This window comes from Asterias amurensis, chromosome 18, assembly GCF_032118995.1.
Source record: "Asterias amurensis chromosome 18, ASM3211899v1".
Classification (NCBI taxonomy): Eukaryota; Metazoa; Echinodermata; class Asteroidea; order Forcipulatida; family Asteriidae; genus Asterias; species Asterias amurensis.
Window position 1 is genome coordinate 5,850,930 of NC_092665.1, and position 18,144 is coordinate 5,869,073.

The following is an 18,144-nucleotide window of genomic DNA, read 5'->3' on the forward strand; positions in this document are numbered from 1 at the left end:
AGAGGGTACTTGGTACTTGGTAGATTTTTGTCCTGAAGCTTCCGCTGGGGAACTTAACAAGGGTGCTTTCAGAAGAAACGACAATGGTCACCGCTCACTGTAAGAGGAAGAAACTGTCTCCAACGGACAAAATCTCATGCCACTACAAGGGCCACGCAAAATTCTCCAGGACTAGGCGCCCGGATGGGTTGCCGGCGTCTCAGTGGAATCAGTACTGCCGGAGATTCTTTCCCCTGTTTGAGAAACTAACATGGGCTGAGTGGGGTGATTTAACAGAGGGCGCTATCGCAAGAATAGTTTGTAACAAGTTTGCCGTATCAGGGGGAGGGAAGAACAGAATCTCCTGACACACCTGCCCAAAATGGGGACAGAATCTCCGGGGACAGATTTCCATTAAAAACACCGGGCCAAGGCGGAATCCTGCGTTACGTGTTAAACAATCAAAATGACTTCAATCTCATCCAAAAGTTGTAAAATAGTAAATACATTTTGTTCGCAATGTCTTCATTTGATTTTTTTGTTTTTGCTCCATTGAACATTGTTGTTTCCCAAAAAGCATTTGGGCGCTTCAGTGGTAGTAGACTCTGAGAATCAAATGATACAATTGAAAATCAGTTTAAAATTACCCTTTAAGGGCAAAGGCAGGACACATTAGGACACTTTCAAGCACTAGTGAGTCTTTCCACTTGGTGTATCTCAACATATTCTGAAATTAACAAACCCGTGAACATTAATTTGAGCTCAATTGGCCGTCGAAGTTGCGAGAGAATAATGGGAAGGCACCCCTTGTCGCACAAGTTGTGTGCTTTCAGATGCCTTGAATTTGAGACCTCAACAATTCGAGAAAGTACTTCTTCTCAAAAACTAGTTTTCTTCAGAGAGAGCCGTTACTCACAATTTTTGTTATACTATTTAACATCTCTCCATTGCTCATTACCAAGTAAGGTTTTTATGCTTACAATTATTTGTTGAATATGGAAAGGTATTAGAAAATGTTTCAAAGCAACAGAATTTAGCCATTAACTTATGGTTTGGTGTAACGTACCCCAGAAAAGGTGTCTTCAAATTAAAATCCTCAGTTTGTTGAAAAAAAGTTGTTAAAGCTTGACTTGAGTAGTATAGTAAAACGTTCGTGTAAAAAGCAATACACAACTGGCCTTATGTTGCTTTATGTGCTTGCAAATTAGTCTGTTCTGACAAAACACATTAATATTGACAGTGTATTTTCTTTTTATTTGACCTCGTTTGAGGTAACAATTTAATTTAAAATTTAATAAATGTCTGTTCAATGATAAAAAGCGAAACTGCCGTTGGAGTTTCGAGCCAAGGGGGCAATGATGTGTCATAGAAACAATTAGGTGATTTTTTTTTGCTCGAATAAGATGAACATTTTATGTTTATTTAAACAAAACTAACTTCGGTGTGCTAGTGTAGTGAACACATTCACTTTGCTTACCAATCGGGCACTTCGAGCCGGATGGTGGCGCATTACTTGTTCCTTTTAATTTGTTTAAGTTTACAGATTTTAGAGATTGGTAACTGTAAATGTAATCATTCGATAAACACGTTTTTGGGATTGATAAAAAGTGATCAGACATAAACAAAATCACACTACAATTGCACGCACGTTAATCTCCCCAGCTGATGGCTCTGTGGTGCCCGGAAGCTCAGTGGTCACCTTATCATCGTGAGACTTACATCTATTGGAGGGAAATGGTTGATCACCCTGGGGAGCCCCATGTGACCTTGACGTCACATTTGAAATAATATTTACAAATTGGGGGGGGGGGGCGAACACACACACTAAGCCCACAATAACATCCGAGTATTATAAATAACGCCCTCTGTTGGTCTAACAATTGTGCAGCCTTAGTTTTAACCATGGCTTTAATCTCCTCTAATATTCGAAAAGGCGAGTGTCAAAGGTTTCCGATGATACCATAATGAACGTAGGGGGTACCGAACGACAAAACTGCAAGGAATACAAATCAGCGATACTTCGCGCTATGTAGAAATAAAAAGGGACACAAATGAAACAAAAGTACGTTTACTTAACAAAATCATGTTTTTTTTTTTTTTTTTTCATGACTTAAATTAAGTTATCTGAATATTGACAATGAAAATATTGATCCTAAAGAAGTAGAACAAAAAACATTGTTACAAAATAAAAACCTCTCCACAACGACCCCTTCCACATAATGTAACCGTCCATTGCACGCTAATGCATTGCGCGAAATTTTACTCATTTTCACAGAGCGGGTAACTGGTCTCTGGCTACCACGGCGAACAAGTATATGGACAAGGCGAGGAAACACCAGGGCTACGTTAATATAAAGATCACATGTTCAAATGTCAAAGTAATTTGATTTTTGGGATTTGTTTTCATCAAACATTAAACTAAAATGTATCCAGTCAGTTTCTCATTTAGGCCTGGCGTTCTTTTCTTTTTTTGTATATGTATGATTCAAAAGTGATATTACTGGAAAAAGTCGGTTTGATTTAAGCGGCTGTAAAAAAGGTTAACAAATGTCATGTTTGTGGTTGTTTGTTTTACTGTTTGCAAACACGATTAAACTATAATATTGGCTGTCTTTGCTATAAACTGGACAAAATACATTCATTGAATTTATTTTTCAATCTATAAACTTCCGTAAACAGTAAAGCCAAAATGGAATTTGGTCCAGTAGAGGGCGCCCCATTGTGGCAGTTTAACCCGGAAGCATATCTGACCACGTGGGCAATGTAGTGCTGTTCATGGACCCCGTGAAAAAGATGCGACATTCGTCCATTGGCGTAAATAGTGACGTCTTCTCCACCATGAGTCTCTGAATCAATAGGGACAAGCGCTGGATGGTGAAAATCGGCAGCCTCTGCACAAACAAAATTTAATAATAAAACAATGTTTATCACAATACAAGTAAAATAATTGTTTACACAAGTTAATGATTAACTCTATGAAATGGCAAAGGGGCACTTTCCCTTGGCAAAATCGTGTTTGCAAAAACTTCCCTGTAACTTTGCCAAGTTATATGTTTAAGATTTAAAATATTTGAAAAAGTCTGCATATACTCGGATTTAATTTAACTGAGTGGTGTACTTGAGTGGTATAAACCAATACTCAAAGTAATCAATTGAAGCTTTACCTGTGTTGGTATCCGTCAGATTCCGTCTCGAACCAGTACTTTTGAAGCTGTTTAACTCCTCAATTCCTCCAGGGCCGTTTGCATATGAGAGTGTTGTAAACGGCAAACCGTCATTCATCAGACCTTGACGTTTATGCAAAACCATTTTGTTGTAATTAGAATTTAAATATGAATGGTTTGACGATGAATCACCATTCACTTATAGAAAACTGAGAAGCTTGCACAACTTGTTAACATTACTTACTGGTCAGAATTCAGTCTGCATTCGGGTAACTTAACGGAGTTTACTTTTTGTTTCAAAACATAATAAAGCTGCAGTCTACAAACAAAAGGATTTATCGAAAGATATCGCCCTTTGAAAAAAGGGAAGTAAATGAATTATAATAGTTAGAAACAGTCTCTCTTTAAATTCATTGTATACTATTTTGCATACAAATGATATTTTGAAAGATATAGCTTTTAATTTTTCAAAGACAATGGCACTATTGGTAATTGTCAAAGACAATAACATATCAAACGTCGAAGTTGCGAGATAATAATGAAAGAAAAAACACCCTTGTCACACGAAGTTGTGTGCTTTTAGATGCTTGATTTCGATACATCAAACTCTAAGTCTGAGGTCTCGAAATCAAATTCGTGAAAAATTACTTCTTTCTCGAAAACTACGTTACTTCAGAGGGAGCCGTTTCTCACAATGTTTTACACTATCAACAGCTCTCCATTACTCGTTAGCAAGTAACGTTTTATGCTAATAATTATTTTGAGTAATTACCAATAACAATAACTAACATAACAATTAATATTTATAAGGCGCTATTCCATCAAGATCATAGCGCACTAGAAAGAAACTAACTTGGAAAAAGGTGAGTCTTAAGGACTTTACGAAAAGCAGACAGAGTATTAGATTCCCTAATGGCAGTTGGGAGATTGTTCCAAATCATGGGCCCAGCCACACTGAAAGCCTTCTGACCTAAAACTTTGTTTGCTCGGGGAACATTCAAGCGAGTGATGTCAAGTGTGGACCGAAGAAATCGTGGAGGAGTGTAATGTGACAGTTAAGTGGTAACAATGAGGTGTAGTTTTGTTAAATCATAAAAACGAGAAGAGCAATCTTAAAATGGATTCGTTCTCATTGGTAGCCAATGAAGTTCCCTATATAAAGTGATGGGGTAATAAATTATGTTCTCTCAATGGTGTGGAACATATTAAACGACCTGCACTATTTTATAGTCTTTGAACTCTGTCCAATTCATATGACGTTGCACCAAATAAAAGGAGAATGCCATAGTCAATACGAGAGAGGACTAAAGCTCTGACAACATGATGGAGAGTATCCTTATCCAGGTAGCGTTTGATTCTCCTTAAGTTACATAATTCAAAATTTGTTGATTGGCAGAGGCTAGAAACTTGCTTGCTCATTGTCATATGCGAATCAAATTTTATCCCTAAGTTGCTGACAGAATCAGTAAGGTCAATCGATGTATCACCCATATGCAAAGATATCTTCGGCAGTTTCTTAAGGTTTTGGGGAGTACCAAGCACAATGAACTCAGTTTTATTTTCATTGAGCTTAAGCATGTTAGAAGTCATAGTGTCCACTGCCTTTAAAGTTATAATTGTGGATGAAACTTACCTCCTCTGCCGAGTATTGGACTACCATGATCAGCTGCTCCCCCTATAGAGAGTACATGGCTATGGTCGGCAGTTACAATAAATAAAGTCTCCATTTCATTGGTCATTGACATCGCCTTGGCTACAGCCTTATCCATTGCAATTGTATCATGCAGGGCGTGGTAGGCTAACCCGTCATGATGCGCATGGTCAATTCGGCCACCTTCGTGTTTCAAATCAAGATAGTATGATATAAATTATTTGTATTTGAATTATTGAAATTTGATGAAAAATCTGGTAGTGTGTCTTGTTCGTGAAGAATGTTCACGCTGTCACCATCTTGGTCATGTTCCCTGTTTCCATAACAGTAATGAATTCTAATATTCTTTGCGCAAACATGGCACCAGCCTCAGTTTGGTTACAATGGAGTATAAAGTCAAGATGGCCACACCGTGATAAAGGTCTAAATCACGCTGTCACCATCTTGGTCATGTTCCCTGTTTCTATAACAGTAATGAATGCTATCATTCATTGTGCAAACATGGCACCAGCCTCAGTTTGGTTACAATGGAGTATAAAGTCAAGATGGCCACACCGTGATAAAGCAACATCATAGACGGAGATTTTGTCAACCAAGATTTTAAAACTTGGAAAAGACATGAATACAAAGATAACAAACGTTGGCCCTATTTTTTAAGAATGTTCGATTGCAACCAATTGGGATGTATTCTTTTTAATTACAAGTTTGCAGCAATGTCTACTTTGGTGACAAAATCTAGTTGATGTTTTGCTATTATTCGGTCGTCCATGCCAACCTGCGTGGTTTAGTTATCTACAATGAAAATACATACAACCTGTGACTGAACAATGGCATCAAAGAGACAATGCAAATACTCCATAAAACGAGGTTTCAGATTGTCAATGATTTTCTTAGCCACATAAGTAAGAGGTAGGGCCTAACGACAAGCTCGTGAATTCAGAGCGGGTCGGTGCTAACGTATAGAGCCTTGGACAAGGCTAGGGCTCATGAAACCAATTAGCCAACACTCTACAAAAACCAGAAACCTGTATGTTGTAATAATAACTTGCCCTCAACCATAAGGAAGAACCCGTCTTTGTCCTTCTGAAGTATCTCAATGGCCTTTTCTACCATCTCAGACAATGAGGGCTCACCCCTACGTCATTCATTCGGTTACCTTCAAATTGCATGTGACTGGGCTCAAACAAACCTGAAAGGTAAGCAAACTTATTATAACTGTCAAACAAAAGTTTCAATATTAAATCGTCCTGGCTATAGTTATAAAGTTCAAACCTACGCCTGTTCACTTGTTCCGTGTATATAAATAAATGAGATAGTCAAAGGTTTCTTCCGTGGTTGACAGCTCCCTATTAGAGAGGTTTCGCAGAGTAACCGATACTCTTACGTGAACGGATACGTCATAATACGTCATCACTTTTTGAGGAGGTCCATGGGGATGTGACGTATAACCGTTGTACACAAGTTAGAATAGTCGCTCAAAACGGGAATCTGTCGCCATACACTTAAGTAAGAACGATTATATTTTGTTCATGTTTTTGGAGCGGATTGGTATTTTTTAATGCACCAGGTTTTCACCATGTCTTTTAGAGGTATCATACATGGGTGTAGTTGGACATTGTTCCACCATGCTTCAAAAAAGAGAAATGGACTAAAAAGTTAGGCGACGGATGTCAGTTTAGCCTGTGGAGTTTGTATGTACTGTACATTTGGTTAATAGCGCCCTCTTGAGCCTCAAGTTGAGAGTATTCGTTAGAATTTTGCAAAACAAAACTACACAGCTCACTTGACGCGAACGCGTACGGTTCGATATCTGTATCCGTATCCGCGACTCTGCGAAACCTCTCTAATAAGATGGACACAGATTGTACGTAATATTGGTAAAAAAAAATTAAAAAATTAAAAAAGTGCAAAAAAAAAGGTAATGTAATGGGGTAAAACCGAATTAGGTTTGCTGGAATATAAAACTTAACTCTCTTTATACGGCAATTATGGTAACCTACGTCTATGTCAGCGCAGTTTGTAATGACGACGTGCGGCATCTAGCCTAAAGCCCGTGCCAATAAGTGACACAACCCCACATCATGTACGTACATGTACATTTAGCTCAGTATAGATGAGGCGCAAGGGTTGTAGGCAAAATCATGTTCCAAACGACATACCTTGGTTACATTGGCTGTGCCATACAGACGATTGATTGTACTTGTTCAAAGTGGTACATTAAGCAACAACTCACCTGAAAGATTGTCAGTTTCAAGTGGATTGACGTCTTTAAATTTTTCCAAATTCCACACGTACTTGCTGTTTGTCTTGTCTTTACCTGCTTGCCATTCGTCTTAAACAAAACATTATTGTAAAACATTGAGTGAAATAAATCCTTTACTTGGTTGTTAAGAGCTTCATGTGACCGAAAGAAAACTAAATGCTGTGGAACTATAACTATCTTGAAAACATCTATAAAGTCAAGGTTTGATCAAGTGCAACTATTTCGATGAGAGATACTTCTACAAGAAAACAAACTTTAAACAGAACAATAACAGAAAAAAAGAAAAAGGAAAATAAGACGAATAGATTCATTACCATTAAATAAGTTCATCTGGATTGCGGAAGTATATTAAATTAAAGATTCGTTGTTACAAATCCAAAATTATGTATGATGTTACTTACATATAATTTACAAAGCTCCTAGCTTAGGAGTGAAACGTAACTAATAGTACTAAATTATATGTAAAGTATACATCATACATAATTTTGGATTTGTAAAAACGCACTATGCTGTCTCTATGGTAATGTCAGCGCCTTGCGGCTCATGGACAGTTATCGATTCACCATTATCGACTTACCAATATTGATTTACCATGGTCGTTTCAACATTATCTTTTCCCATTATCGACTCTCCATTTCTGATACACAGTTATATTTTTACGACTATCGGTTCACCGTTATTGATTCACAAATATTATCGAATCACCATTCTCGATTCACCAACATCGAGTAGTCGTTATTGGTTTACAAATATCGACTCACCAATATCGACTAATTATTATCGATCAAATTATTGATTCACCATTATCAATTCAGCATTTTTGATTTCAGTAGCTCGGTTTCTATGGAATCTGGATGGGATCAGAAGCTGTTAAAGCAAAATGGTGCAATAGTCATCAATAATTGGGTTTAAGTTTTATCAGGTTTACAACCAATGAGATTTCGTCCATCATTTCTAGATCCAGCTTTAGAAGAGTCTTTAGGATACTCTGGGTCGGCAGCTTCTCTCGGTAACATTTCCATCCTTCCCCCACCCATTATAACCTGGCATAGATTCATGAAGAATTAGTATAAAAATGACCGTACCATGAAGTTGGTGGTCGGCATGCAGCAATGACTAGCAGGAAGGGTATTCTAGGAAGCTGCTTCTTAAATAGACGGACACCTAGCCTTGACTCAAGGCTGTTGGCGTAGTGTGCCCCGGCCCGGCGCGATTCGGCAGTCTGCACGCTGTGCATACACGAACAATGTACATGTATACAGTTCATTGTATGTACAGTACATTGTACAGTGAGAACTGTATAGCGAAGTCGTGAGTACGGTCGTGTCTTTCTACTTTCAACTTCGCACACGTGGCTCAAACAACAGCCTTGATGGGTCTGTAACAGCTTTATCGGAATTCCGATAAAAGGGCGTGCATGATCTGGGCATGTCATTCTAAACATTGGCCAATCACAAGCGCGATTGAGAATGGCGTCATACTGCTAGCAATCATGCCACGTCCATGTGTGTATGTTTGTGTGTGTAACGCTGTACGCTAGCTAGCTGTATGGACATGAGCGTGGTGTCACTATGATGCATAATGGGTCTGAATGCGCTGCCGGACGGTACTCGGGCTACCGATGTGAGCCGGACAAGCCTCCCTCGGTCGGTACGGTGTCAAAAAACTTCAAAGTGAGGAGGGGTTCCTTGGCCCCGTTGTCTTGTGTTTCATTATAACACGAGGACTAGCATCAGTACAATGTAGCTGGTAGATTTGTCCCTGAATGGGAAGCTGCTTTACTATAAGTGTAACGTTGTAGTGTAGTAGTATGGCAAGAGTTAGTTTATGAAATTGATCTTTACTTGTAGTTGTTGTTCAGCCACACGCCATCTTCTACCGTCTGGTATGTTTTTGACCAACACATAATTTATTTTCGATCCCCAACTTTGATTTACTGCGAGAAACGTAACGCATAGTATGTGTAGACAAAATAAACAGCTGGGTTTCTTATCTCATCTGGTCTGAAATGGGGAAAACAGAATCTTATTAAATGTTAGTGCTTCAAGGGGATGGGGTATGCCCAACATAATTCAAACCAAGTAGCCATTGCCGGAAACCCATGACACCTTGATACTTTTTGAACTTTTCTCAAACACACTTCACACACTGTATGGTCCCATTTTCTTCCTTCGTATTTTTAAATCCATGATTGGTGCATTAAACTTGGTTGTTTTATCTTGTTGAAAGCTTCTGCAGTTGTGCCACGCTGTAGGCTACTGTTGCAAATTATACACCATTGATTTACACAACTTTGTTTTAGGGTAGGGATTTTTTCCTCTCGCCCGCCGCCATTGCATTTTTTTGCACAGCAGCCACGGCTTGTTGTTTACGTCGGAGCACGTGCGTGTGCTTGCAGAACGTTGTGATTGACATCGCAGCAAGAGTTTATAGGTCAACCAACAACCAATGAGAACGGGTTGTTAGTAAATACTACCATAATGAGCTCCGCCCTAAATTTTGGCAGTTACAAAACCATCAAGGCGCTACTTAGAAAGTACTCATGATGTACCATACGTGTACCATACAGATGGTACATGTAATGTACATACATACAGTAGGTACGTGTGTGTACATACGCTGTACACGTATTATATGCACTGTGTTATGTATGGGGTGCGCTGGCGGAACTCAGTGACGGGGACTGGGATTTTGCAGGTCGCGGCTGGCTGTAGCGCCTTGATCAAGGCTAACGGACACCATGCATAAGGTGATACTGACAAGTTTGAAATAATGGCTTTCGCCAACCTTTCATTATGTAGCACGCTTGAAAAATTATATAAATTGATTAACTGTTCTATATCGTTCTAATTTAACATCTATTATGTTCTATATCGAGTGCTTCCAGCTACCTGTTTCAGTGCCGGTCAGTTTGTGAGATACTTTGATTCAAAAACCATAACACCCATGACAGAGGGTGGCGAATAATCAAACGGTACATTCAGAATAGTGAACGCAAACACTGGTTTGTGTCAATGTTGCAGATTGTACCTGTGTATCCTGTCCGAGTGTTATGAGTTGCTGTGAGCGATGTCAATGCAACCGATGTCAGTTTCCTTCTGCGGTATATCAGAGTCACACACCCAGTCTCGATGGGGCGAATGTGCGTAAAGTGCGGCAGGGGTAGCGTGTGTCACACGGGCAGTGCTGACGAATCCCGTTGCCTTGCCTTTAGAAAGCACACAAAGCAACGAAAACCTAATTTATTAGCTATATTATATTCGATCGATACAATTTCAAGAACACAAGACTAAAATTATTACAAAACACTTGACAACAAATCAATGAAAGTAAATCATAATTATTATACACATATTGACTGGCAAAGAGGTAATTGTACGTCTACCCCCGAGGGACTTTGAGTGACCAGAAGAGGGACCTATTTCCCGAGGCTGAAGGCCAAGGGAAATAGGCACCTCTTCTGGTCACTAACATGCCCGAGGGGGGAATAGACGTACACTAGTACCGAATTGTGTCGGTCTTAAATGTGAAATAAGAACAACACGTGGAAAAGAAAGGATGTTTTGTAGCTGCTGTTCACGGTTCAAGTCAAGAGAGGGCGCTGTAACCGGGCACTATTTTCAAAGAGCTAGTTCCCGCAAAACACATGCGCCGATCACTAGACTAAGCTCATCCCACGAGACCGTGTTCAGCCAACCAGAATACAGAAAAGGCAAGAGGTGTGTTATAAAACATTATATGAATATGTTGACGTTCTTTTAAACTTACCAGACTTTTGAGCAGATATCATAACAGACTCCACATTAGCATTGAGACTAGATTTACAATCTCCTTTAATAGCAGAATCGTCTAGGCCTATCACTGCTGTCTTGTTTTTAACACCACTAAAATAAGCAGTGGCCGTACCAGCCGAGTCCGGTACTTGCCTGTCGGTATTGTAGGTCTAGGGGACAGGAAATAGTCACAGACTGATTTTATGCGCCGTATTTTTGACCAGGTGGGCGCACTCAATTTAGTGGGTGCGTTCGTTTAGCTTCCCTGGGTCGACCCCGATCTGCCCGGTACGTTCGAATAGCTTTGACGGGGCTCATCCGGGTCAGCCCCCATCCCCCCCCCCAATGTCCTGCTTGTGGAGTGGGTCACTTGGGGTGACCTGAGGTACATGCCATCACCACGAGAGGGTGAGTGTGTTCGTTCGATTAGCTCTTGTCAGGGGTTCACCCGAGTGAGCACCACGGGGTCGACCCAGGGAAGCTTATCAGGCACACTAGCCTTGCTAAAGGCAGTCGCGTTATTCGCTCCGAAAAGACGCCGCTGTAAACCCACCCGTATACCCTGTGCGTGGTGCGTGCGATTAGACCGCATGACCCACCCGTATACACACTGTCACATCGTACGACTACTGTGCACATAAGTCATCCGCACTCATACCACTAACCGCATGCGGAGGCCGTCAGGCCGACAGCCTTGTATGTCGGTATACTTTGTTTTGCTGGTATGGTTTTTCAGCATAATTGTATGAGGAGTTGTAATAAGATTTGTTTAAAAAAAATCTCCTCGAAAACCTAATAGTTACGAAAGCCCTCCAGAAAAAAACAACGATGTTTAAATCTGTGATAACGGCTTGATTCGTCATAATGGATTCACCAACGCCTCCCCTCCCATCCCTACCCCCACCCCTCCCCGCGTAAATAGCGGATGGCGTATCAGCGTTACAAATCCTTAACGATTGAATGTGCATACAATCTAATTACATACACGTTTTGATGATTCCGTAATGATGGACTGTAAATTGTGATAACCAAATCAAAATATCTTGGCGTTTTTTTTTAGCACTATTCGAAATAGTTGATCCTCAATGTACACGTTCTTAATAAATTGTAGGCCTCTCATTGACATGCTTGGAGTATTTATCAAATTACTGGGCCCTCGACTTCTTCAATGCTATTTATTTATTCAACAATCTTCTCCTGCATTTACAGATATTTGTTTGTTCATAACAATAAGTAAAACAATGAAAAAGGGGAGTGGTACGAGGTCTTAAGCGTTTGTCTAAAATCAACAGTATCTTAGGCCCCGTTCCCACTGGACCCCGCGTTAATTTGGCCGTAAACAAAAGACTAAGCCGAAGGCAGGCCGGGTCCTTCATCTACGACCACGACCCCGCCAGTTTGAAACGAATGTTCAAGACTATGACTTAGCACAATTTATTCTTACTAATATAGCAAAGCCATTTTTGGTTTACATGAATAGGCCCAAAACAATTGGAATGGACTTGTAAGTTCAAACTTGTGTTAAATAAATCCTGATCAAAGTTTGTATAAATCTCTCATAATATGCATTTGCAACTTGTCTGTACTCTGAATGTAGCTGGGGGCAAATGTGTGTAAACACCGTTTGTAATGTTGTCAAAGACCAGTGTTCACTCTTGCCGTATCTCAACTATGCATAAAATAACAAACCGGTGAAAATTAGAGCTCAATTGGTCGTCGAAGTTGCGAGATAATAATGAAAGAAAAAACACCCTTGTAACACGAAGTTGTGTGCTTTCAGATGCTTGATTTCGAGACCCTCAAAATCTAATTCTGAGGTCTCGAAACCAAATTCGTTGAAAACTACTTCTTTTTCGAAAACTACGTCTCTTCAGAGAAAGTCGTTTCTCACAGTCTTTCATAACTGCCAACAGCTCCCCATTATTCGTTACCAAGTAAGGTTTTATGCTAATTTGAGTAATTAACCAATAGTGTACACTGCCTTTAAGCACATGTTGACGATTTTGAGATTTTCAAAATATGAACGAGTCCTTTATGTCAAAGAAGTTGCCCAAAATGGGGACAGAATCACCGGGGACAGATTTCCATGAGACACCGGCCCAAGGCGGAATCCTGCCTTACGTGATTTTTAAAACAATCAAAATGACTTCAATCTCATCCAAAAGTTCATTTGATTGTTTTTGATTTTTGTGCTTTGTATTGATTGTTTTTGCTCCATTGAATACTCTTGTTTTCCAAAAGCATTTTTGCGTTTCGGTGGTAGTAGACCCTGAGAAAACAAAGAATACAATTGAAAATCAGTTTAAAAATACCCTTTAAGGGCAAAGGCAGGACACATTAATAGGTAACTTTCAACCACTAGTGAGTCTTTCCACTTGGTGTATCTCAACATATTCTTAAATTAACAAACCCGTGAACATTAATTTGAGCTCAATTGGTCGTCGAAATTGCGAGAGAATAATGAGAAAATCACCCCGTCGCACAAGTTGTGTGCTTTCAGATGCCTTCAGTTTGAGACCTTAACAACTCGAGAAAATACTTTTTTCTCAAAAACTATGTTTCTTCAGAGAGAGCCGTTTCTAACAATGTTTTATACTATTAACATCTCTCCATTGCTCATTACCATGTAAGTCTTTATGCTAGCAATTCTGTTGAGTAATTACCTATGGTGTCCAGTGCCTTTAATGTTGCTCTGTTGGTGGCGCACTGTACTATAAATACATTGTCATTGCATTTCGATTTCGGAAAAAAAAAACCCACTGAGTTAGTGTAAGTAAACATATACTTCAAAAGAGTGGAAGCACGAAAGAGATCCATCTGAACAGTATATATATTGCGTACACAGTTCTTTCTTTGATAATAAACTTGCACTTTAACTCACAATCATCAGGGAAATACATCAATTGAGCGGAAATAGAAGGAAAACGGCCAGGAACTTCAGGAAGCAATCACACAGTGCAACCCAGTAGGGCGGATATACATGTAAAAACACAATACCATTAAAGCATGTACAAATTGATCTCCATTGGTAACATACAGCCTCATCCAAACCAGTGATAGAGTAAGTCACTGCTTTCAATCAGTGACTTTAACACATACACAATGTAGTGTAGAGTTTTACACCATTGGTATCCATTCAACATACAGTATCATTCAAACCAATGATAGAGAAAGTCACTGCCATAAATCAGTGATTTTAACACGGTATTGATCCACAATTGTATTATACAGCCTCGTCCAAACCAATGGTAGAGTAAGTCACTGCTTTCAATCAGTGACTTTACCACTTACACAATGTAGCGTAGAGTTTTAAACCATTGTTATCCATTCAACATACAGTATCATTCAAACCAATGATAGAGTAAGTCACTGCCATAAATCAGTGACTTTAACACGGTATTGACCCACAATTGTAACATACAGCCTCGTCCAAACCAAGGATAGAGTAAGTCACTGCATTCAATCAGTGACTTTAACACGTATCTATGATTGGCTGCTCATCGATTGTCAATCAAACATCGAAGTAGACTGATGGGCACTTCAATGAAAATACAACAGTATTTAAACGCGCTGCACCAGCAGCAGTGTTCATAACAACTTTGCATCTTCTCGGAAGAGAGAAACTGAGAAAGTTTGGTCTACAAGAACACAACATCATCAAGGTAAGTGTTCTCGTTATACTGTCGGACCCGGACTTTGGCTTCTAGATGCATGCAGTGTATTTTAGGGTAGCCTCTTGTTGCACTTTTGGTCCAAGAAGGGGCACCACTCTACCCAATAAAGCAGTAAAATTAACGGTGCTTTACCTGGCAGCTGGTGCCAGGTAAAATGCAGTAAATTTCACAGTAGCAGTTAGTAAATTGTGCCTTGAAGGAGTAGTTTGCTAAACTCCACTTTGAAATTTACTGCACTTTTAATACCTAGCACCCTGGCTGCCAGGTATACAAAGCACCGTAATTTTGACGGATTATTTTTAACAGCGTATTCAGCTGAAGTTCTCATGTAGTGTTTGGGTCACTTGATCTCTGCCAACATTAGTGTACTGTGGTACTGTTTGGTGGTACAGATTGTAATGCCGTTGCATTTCCCTTTGAAACCACGATACATAGTGTTGTGTCGTTGGGGCTTTTATCACCATACTTGCAAGTGGTTTCCGTTTTGGAGCAGCAAGTTCCGCTGGTATTCTGTACATTGTCTTGTTCAAATAGTGGGCAATAAAAGTTTACCTAGACAGTTTCAGTTGAATGTGCTTGATATTCTGCTCGTTTTAATGTGTGTGTACTCTTCATTCAAAAGCTGTCAACAAAATTAACAAGTACTGATGAAATGGCATTGTGTGACATGACCACTTTGTTATTTTCTTTTATGTTGTGGGTAAAACAAAACAAGATGGAACATAATGCAACACTTTCACAGTTATTATGGTGATCGGTGTTTTGTACAGCCGACGTGGGGAGGGGCAACCGAGTTGAAGCCGAGTTTGCCTGTTTGCCCCAAAAGTTTACACAAAATCTGGACCCCGTCACGGAGCATGCAACATTAATTGTTTTATTTTACTATGATAATCGATTCCTCTTGTTTGGGGACAAATTGTTACCATCCTCCATTATTGTTACGACAATAATGACACAGTTTAAAACTATGACAGCATATTTTGTAAGCCAAAGCATGGTGGCACACTGTTTAAGGTGCTGCTACTTGACGTTTTAGCCATCGTATGTCAACGTATGAAAATTTTAGCGAGTACGCTGGCGTACGTCGAATAACTATGGGTGAAGGCCCCGTCACACCTTGACGTTTAAGCCAGCGTATAGCGACGTATGACAATGTTGGCGACTACGCTGGTGTACGTCAAATAAGTTATGGATAACTTTGTATAAGTTAAGAGCACGATGAAACACGCTGATATACACGTAGATGTAAGTCGTCTCGCTCATGAAGGCCCTGTCTATGGCAAGCCATATGCCCAATAATTCGATAAACAGTGTTTATCGCCGATAAACTAAGTTTATCGCCGATAAACACTGTTTATCGACCGAAAAACATTGTTTTTCGAGAAAAACTCTGTTTATCACTTGATAAACTTAGTTTATCTCGATAAACACTGTTTTTCGCCGTCTGTTTATCGAGATAAACAGTGTTTATCTACTGATAAACACTGTTTATCGAAAGACTGTGTTTATCAAGCGATAAACAGAGTTTTTCGAAGTGATAAACAGAGTTTTTCGACAAACACTGTTCATCAAGTGATAAACACGGTTCATAGAAAAACAGTGTTTATCGGGTCGATAAACACAGTTTTTCGATAAACACAGTTTATCACTTGATAAACAAGGTTTTTTGATAAACCTAGTTTTTCGATAAACACAGTTATTCGCCAACGCCATATGCTCATCAATTCGATAAACTCTGTTTATCACTTGATGAAGAGTTTTTCGATAAACTATGTTTATCACTCGATAAACACAGTTTCGGCGATAAACAGAGTTTTTCGATAAACAGTGTTTATCACTTGATAAGCACTGTTTATCGAATTATTGGGCATCTGGCGTCGACGTAAAACTGTGTTTATTGACCGATAAACACTGTTTTTCGATAAACCATGTTTATCACTTGATAAACAGTGTTTATCGAAAAACTCTGTTTATCACCTCGAAAAACTCTGTTTATCGCTAGATAAACATAGTTTTTCGATAAACAGTGTTTATCAGTTGATAAACAAAGTTTATCTCGAAAAACAATGTTTATCGGTCGAAAAACAGTGTTTATCGGCGATAAACAGTGTTTATCGGTGATAAACGGTGTTTATCGAATTATTGGGCTTATGGCTTGCCATACCTGTCACACCTTGACGTTTTAGTCAGCGTATGCCGACGTTTGCAAATTTCTCTAAAACGTTGGCATACGCTGAACTATCGATTGATTTGTCAATTTTTAGCGTATACGAAGCGTAATCATAAAGGAGGTGGACGGATGCATACCGTAGAAGTAACTTACACAGAGCGTTTCCATAACGAATGCTTAGCGTGTTGACGGCGTTCACAACTTATGTTCTACGATGGTCCAACTACTGCATAGCGCGCGGGGGCAGCGTATTGCCGACGATCACATACAGTAGCCTATAAAGAGGGTGCCTCTCGACGATTGAAATAATAACTGCACTTGACATCGTATTAATCCTCATGCGAACCCAAATTGTATATACCGATTCACATAACTCTGCCAATACACCATTACATGGTAGCTGTAAGTTTAGAAACAAGTTTAGTAAGTTATGTGGTCATCCGGAACACGTTAAATACGTTCGACGTAAGTTCAAAGCACTTTACTCATATAGGTTATAAGAAAAACGTCTTTGGTACGCTAGACATTATCTCGACGTATGTCGACTTATGATTACCTTACAAGTAACGTGTGTGAACGTGTGTCATCGATCGTATAACGCACCTACAGCTTATGCGGAACTTATGAACCACACGCTGGCACACTTAGATTTTGTTGTGCATGCACACAATTTCTCGATGACATCGCCTTACTACGACGTACACGGCGTGTTTCAGCGTGCTCATAACTTATACAAAATTTACCCATAACTTATTCGACGTACGCCAGCGTATTCGCCCCTATTTTGTATACGTCGGCATACGCTTGCTAAAACGTCTAGGTGTGACAGGGCCTTAACATCCAATAGTAGTAACGTACTTTGAACCTACCTCGAACGTATTTGACGTGCTTCGGACGACCACAGAACTTAATGAACGTGATTCTAACTTAAAGCTACCGTATAATGGCGTATTGGCAGCGTTTATGTGAATCGGATACAAATTGGGTTCGCGGGAGGATAGTACAATTCAAGTGCAGTTATTATTTCAATCGTCAAGAGGCACCCTCTTTGTAGGCAACTGGATGTGATCGCCGGCAATACGCTGCCGCGCGTTATGCAGTAGTTAGATTACCGTAGGACATAAGCTGTGAACGCTGTTAACAGGCTAAGCATTCGTTATTGAAACGTTCTAAGTAAGTTACTAATACGGTCTGGATACGTCCAACTCGTTTTGAATAGGCTTTGTATACGCTCAAACTTGAAAAGTCCATCAAAAGTTCAGCGGATGCCAACGTTTAAGAGAAATTGTCATACGTCGGCATACGCTGACTTAAACGTCAAGGTGTGACAGTGCCGTAAGTTAAGATCACGGCTAAATACGCCGATATACGTCTTTGGATTATGCTTTGAACCTATGTCGAAATTATTTGACGTGTTCCGGACGACCACTTTTGATGAAATTAAGTAGTGGCAGCGTATTGGGAAATCGG

At 39.7% G+C, this 18,144-nt stretch overlaps 1 pseudogene; it reads right to left on the minus strand.

Moving 5' to 3' along the window:
* Positions 1-568: 568 nt before the first annotated feature.
* The window catches only part of LOC139950948 (alkaline phosphatase, tissue-nonspecific isozyme-like), a 110,087-nt pseudogene continuing 92,511 nt past the window's right edge, over positions 569-18,144 (minus strand).